Below are 5,964 nucleotides of genomic sequence, written 5' to 3' on the forward strand. Positions count from 1 at the left end.
ATCTTCTCATTCTGTCTCCCTGCTGCTGGGACGCTGCTGTTTGTCCATTACCCCAGGGCCGGGCCCTCTCATTAAATTATTGTTTTTCTGCCTGCAACCAGTGCTGAGAGATGTCAGTGCCCTTTCGAATTCCTCCTCTTCAGACACTTGAGGTGGGTGAGTCAGTTACATACATACACACACGTAATTATCAAAATGTGAACTTTCCCTCAATGTCTGTTATCTGAGAGATAGAAAGATGGTGTGCCAACAGGAAACAGAGAAATGGTCACAGGGCATTCTTCCCTCATGTGAATTAAAATAAGCCCCTTTCTGGTGCAGCCTGTTTGATGTTCAGGATTAGCTTTCAAACAGAAATCCTGCAGGCAATCTTTTGCAAAGCAGGCGTTGGTTTCGTTGCTGCTTCCTGAGCAGGAGTTAATGTCTGAGACCAAAAGTCCCATGTTAAGTGAATCTGAGTGAAACACTCACTCACTGAGAGACACCCCCAATGGCCCTGAGTTGTGGGACTGCAGACAGTACAACGTGGAAGGGAGGGTTAATAATGAGCCATTGTTTCTCCCACACCCGCTCCCTCACAGAGACAGGGAGAGTGACGTCATAAACCCATTGCTTCATTCCTGCGCAGAAAGAAGCCTTTCAGTCCATCGAGTCCACAGCGAGGCTCTGCCTCTTGTATTTCTCTGTAGTTACTCACAATCGGTGATATCTGTCCCTAATAACGGTGAACTGTATCTGTGTCATGATGCAGCCTCTGACATCCTGATCCTTTTGTCATTCACGTCTGAAAGATCGTCAGGAATTACTGCCAGGCATGACAAAAGAGACTGCAAGTAATGTGTTCAGAGATAATGGGAACTGCAGATGCTGGAGAATCCGAGATAACAAAGTGTGCAGCAGGATGTGCTCCTAAGATGCTACTTGGCCTGTTGGGTTCATCCAGCTGCACACTTTGTTATGCAAGTAATGTGTTTCTACTTGACCGGTTTATTCTCATCTCAGAACGGACGTTTTACTGTTCAGCTCAGAGCAGACCAACTGAGAACAGGAGAAATCCATTCAGACCTTCACAAGTGTATCATCGTACCTGTGTGAACTTGGCCACAACAAACTCTAAACATTTTCATGTCACATCTCTTTCTGCTTCTGTCCCTGCCTCACCTCCAGCTCCCTTTGACAGCCCAGCTCCGAGGTCAATGAGCTGCTCGATATAAACGCAGGCAGATCGTGAATTCAATCTTTACCTTGGCAACAGGTCCAGGGAATGTCAGGCACAAGGAACGGATTGAGAAGCGATGGGTTATCACATGGCTGGGTGAAGAGACACCAGGATTGCATCTTCCTATCTCCCAGATACTGATTCCAGGAACATGCATAGTGCCAGTTATTCCCAATCCCAATGGATGACGTGTCTGATTGCTAGATGAGGGCACAGTCAGTTCGACACCTTCCTGGCTCGGGTGCATTTTGAAAACGCTGTCCTGTCACTTCACAAATGAAGCTGACCACACATGATCATAGAGGGCTCCACCACAGAAAAATAAAACCTTCAGTCCATCGGGTCTGACCAGTTGAACTCAAGGCCTTGACTGTTCTTGGAACAAAATCAAAATTTCCAGAAAATTTCAAAAGGTCTGGCAGTATTTGTGAAGAAAAATCAGGGTTAACACTGTGGGTTGGCTGACCCTTTCTCAGGACTGACTGTTCTAGTCTTATTTCGCAGCAGATGGCTCACAGTGGATATCTCAAAACTGGATGACTTTTATGAAGGTTCGTGACTGTTCTGCAATGACAGGCAGTGAATTGCCTTCTCCCCACCACTGGTGCCCTGAGTGAAAAGTTTGTTTCCCACTGCTTTGAATTCTGTCGCATGCAAAATGGAGGGAACAAACAGCCCTCACACTTGTCTCCAGTCCCCCCCCCCCATCGCCCCGCCACAGTCAACAGGATTTGAACCAGCACAGGGATGCCCCAACAAATTTGGAGCCCTTTACAGGAACCACTTGGCCATGATTACTGCAAGTGGTATGATGCTGTTTATCTTCGCAGGATGCCTTCGGTGGTCAGTTGAGCTGTGGCAGAATAAATTCTTGCCTGGTTTGTTTGAATCCAATCACTCTGCAGATTTTTGAAGTATTAAATTTGGTACATGGTGATTCTGGTTGATTTAGCCCAACAGATAAAACAAATATTCATTTGCAAGCAAAATATAAATAGCAGGAAAATAGCTCAGCAGATCTGGGAGCAACTGTGGCCCAATAATTTGAGCCAAGTCTTCAGAACCTCTTCAGAACTCTGTTTTCTCCCTCCTGTAGTGCAGTGTCTGTTCATCGTTCTGACTCCAAGCATCCCCAGCTCTTTATGGAAGTAAGGAAATCAACATCAAAATACCAGTCTGGTCACTCACCGGACAAGATTTACATTTGGGGAATATTTTCCTGACTGCATTAAAGCCTGAAACAGTACAATCAAAAGGGAACTGGTGGATTGAGAACAGCTCTTGTTCCTTCCTCAGTGGCTTCAAACCCCCAACATCACATTTCACAGTCAAAAGCGACAGCCATTTGCATCACAGAAAATGGCGAGCACTTGTAGCAGCCCTTAAACCAGGCTCGTAGTGAATTCAAACTCCCACCTGCCTTGAATGGAATGATAATTGTCTTGTGTCAGCTGTACTTTTCCGAAATTGGAGCTATTTCACGAAAAAACAGCAGTGTTGCAGAACCAACGCACAGAATACTGCAGAAACTCAACAGGTCCAATGATATTGGTGGATAAAAAACAGAGGTGAGGTTTTGAGTGCAGCTGGATTCTTGTTCACAGCATGTGTGCCCTGAATGTCAATGCAATGCCAGAGCTGAGAAAACATGCACTTGTTTTGACAGAAATATAGCTGGCAGGATTTGACCCTACATGGGGAAACCCCAAGGGATTTCTAAGCCATTGCCTTAACCACTTAGCTACAACTACAGGCCACTGACCATCTGTTAATATTTCTCATGAAATGGTTCTAACAGGAAAGGTGAGTGCTCGATTTGTGATGTCTGCACCACGACCCTAATATTTCCTGTCACCCTGTACTTGATCAGAACAGAGTCGGCTGTTGTGGGATTGAACTGAACTAAACACATTGATGAACGATAGAGTGGATGGAACGGATCCATTTCCATGAGCAGAGAGATTGACTGCCAGGGCAATGGGTCGAGAAAAAATTATGTCCTTGTATTTTAATCACGCCTTTCACCACCACCTAAATCGCAGCCAACGAAGTACGTTTGGAACAGATTCATCTTTGGGAAATCTAACGTGCAAATCAGGGTAGTTGGTTCAATGAGAGGCCGAGAAACAAAATGTTTCAAATACTTACAACTGGGGCTGGGGACGCCAGTGAGTTCACACCGAACTTTGGAGGCTTGTTGTGTTCTGATTTATACCCGAGTGTGTTATCTCAGGGAAACGAGTTGCCCATTTAAATCAAAGATAAGGTGGGTGTTTTCACACTCAGGGAGAAGCAAATCTGTGGAATTCTTGAAAACAGAGGCTGTCCTGGCTCGGTATATTCAAGGCTGAGACAGACAGACATTTATTCATTTCAGGAGTCAAGGGCCACGTGGATAAGGCAGAACAGTGGTGTTGAGGATTACCAGATCAGCTTGGACCTCATTAAAATGTATAGCTGACCTGATTGGCCAAATGGCTAACATCTGTACCAATTGCTTATCTGTCATTTGGAAAATGCTAGGGAACAATGTAAAGGAAGAAATAGCGGAACATTCACCAAAGATGACCGCAGTCAAACTGAGTCAACATCGTTTGATGAAAGGAAATCTGCACTTGACACTTTTCCAAGAGTTGCTTACTAATGTTAAAAATGGAGCTCATAAAGGGAGACCGTGGATGAAATGTACATGAATAAGGGCCAAATGCTGGCAAATGGGGTTAAATTAATTTCAAATATCTGGCCAGCATGGAAGAGGTGCACCGAAGTGTCTCTTTTCAAGCTGTCCATCTCGACGAAGCGACACTTGCTCATTCCCAATTTAATTGTTTGTTGGCAAATGCCAGTAGAGCCAGTCTCTGTGGCGCAATTGATTAGCGCGTTCGGCTGTTATCTGAAAGGTTGGTGGTTCGAGCCCACCCAGGGACGCAGTGCTTTTCAACTCTTAACCCAATGACCCATTCTCCAGGGTGCTTTTTGGCTGCCAGAAGATAACCATATTTGCTCATCATGAATCGAGCGAAACCCAACATAGACAGGTCTTAACGTGCAGCCGAGGCTAAAATGACAAGGCGAACGCAGTTGCAGACACACCAAAGCATAAATGCTGTCTGTGAGACAGCTCGGCTTGTTTGTGTCATGAACTACTTGCACAAGTGGAAGCGGGGCAATCCCAAACTGCGCTTCCACTATACTGGGAGTTTAGTCCAACGCCACTTTCCGGAAAATGCTCTCATAAGGAAAATGAAAGAAAGGATGAGAATGACCCATGAAAAGTGATGATTAACAATCACAATCTCAAAGGGGCTGGGTTTCCCTTCTGATCAACAGTGTGGGTGTGCCTGCCCGGCAACGATTGCAGCGGATTGAGATAGCGGCTCATCAGTTCCCTTCTCCAGGACAGAAATGAAGGAAATGAGAGAAATTTAACAAAATTTCACATCGCAATTATCCTCCTTTTCACCATCACAGCAAATAACTGTGGTAAGAATTAATGGAGGATTTGATTTCACAGCAGCAATAGGGTAACGATCTTCATTCGCTTTCAGTGAAAAGAGTGAACAATGCATCTTGCCTGGAACATGAAGCAGCAGAGCAGCCTGCTGGTTCCGCAGATCATGCTGGGGACATTCCATGCCTTAATGGGCCGAACGGTCACTGTGTATACAGTAGGTTTTCTGTGATCTCTGACTTTTTTTTCTTATTTAGGATTTTGAAATTGTCTGCACCAAAATGTGCGTCTCATTCACATCTGTTCCGAAGAGAGGTGGTCTCAATAGGGCTCCATTTAACAACATTGTGCACTGTTCTCAAATCTGGAAAACAAATCCTCATGGGCAATTTTACACCCCCGCAGTCATGGAGCTTTTCATTCTGTGACATGACTCACCGTACACCAACTATAATCACCGTTTCTATGTTCAAGAATATGCAGCAATTTACATACATCTCTCAAAGAAGAGTGAATATCTAAACAGATACAAATTTTCAGCAAGAAACAACAGATTATTGTTGATGGTTGTTTTGTCACTGATAACTTGTTTCCAGTGTTGTTTCAACAGGCTCTGTGCAAGGTCACGTGATGTATGTGGCAGACACAGAAACATAGTAGCAGGAAGAGGCCAGTCGGTCCTTCCAGCCTGGTCCACTATTTAATATGATCATAGGCATCATCCAACTCAGTTCCCTGTTTTACTTCTCATTCCATATCCTTTTGTCCCATGAGACCTAAGAACCATAACTAACTCCGTCTTTGAAAAATAAACGATGTACAAGAGGATTCCTGCGCCTCCCAAATCCTGACTCTGTCCCTGTCCCTCCCCCACCATGCACCCGCCGCCATTGACCATGAAGACACGGCCGGAGGCCCCAACCGATGACGTCACATCCGCCTCCGCCGGCCACAGAACTTCCGGAACCTCAACTGCAGTCACCACCTTCACTTCCAGGTATAACACCTCACACACCACCCTCACCGCAGCTGCTGCCGCCCACCCCAATCCTCCAACCGCAGACGGAACCCCGCCCACGGCCAACGCCGACGGAACCCCGCCCACGGCCGACGCCGGCGGAACCCCGCCCACGGCCGACGCCGACGGAACCCCGCCCACAGCCGATGGAACCCCGCCCACGGCCGACGACCTCATCGCTCCGCCCACAACCTCCACAGCCAGCAACCCCAGAGGAGACAGCCACACTGAGCCCTGCCGCATCTTCACAATCCCCCCAGACTTCCCACTGACTGA

The 5,964-nt window shown here is 46.4% G+C and overlaps 1 non-coding gene across 1 annotated transcript; it reads left to right on the forward strand.

Annotated features, from left to right (window-relative positions):
* The first annotated feature begins 4,073 nt into the window (after positions 1 to 4,073).
* On the forward strand, positions 4,074 to 4,147 carry trnan-guu (transfer RNA asparagine (anticodon GUU)). Its single transcript has one exon. It is a non-coding gene; the product is annotated as a tRNA-Asn (tRNA).
* Positions 4,148 to 5,964: the final 1,817 nt, after the last annotated feature.

The sequence above is a fragment of the Stegostoma tigrinum genome, chromosome 7, assembly GCF_030684315.1.
Source record: "Stegostoma tigrinum isolate sSteTig4 chromosome 7, sSteTig4.hap1, whole genome shotgun sequence".
In the NCBI taxonomy this organism is placed as follows: domain Eukaryota; kingdom Metazoa; phylum Chordata; class Chondrichthyes; order Orectolobiformes; family Stegostomatidae; genus Stegostoma; species Stegostoma tigrinum.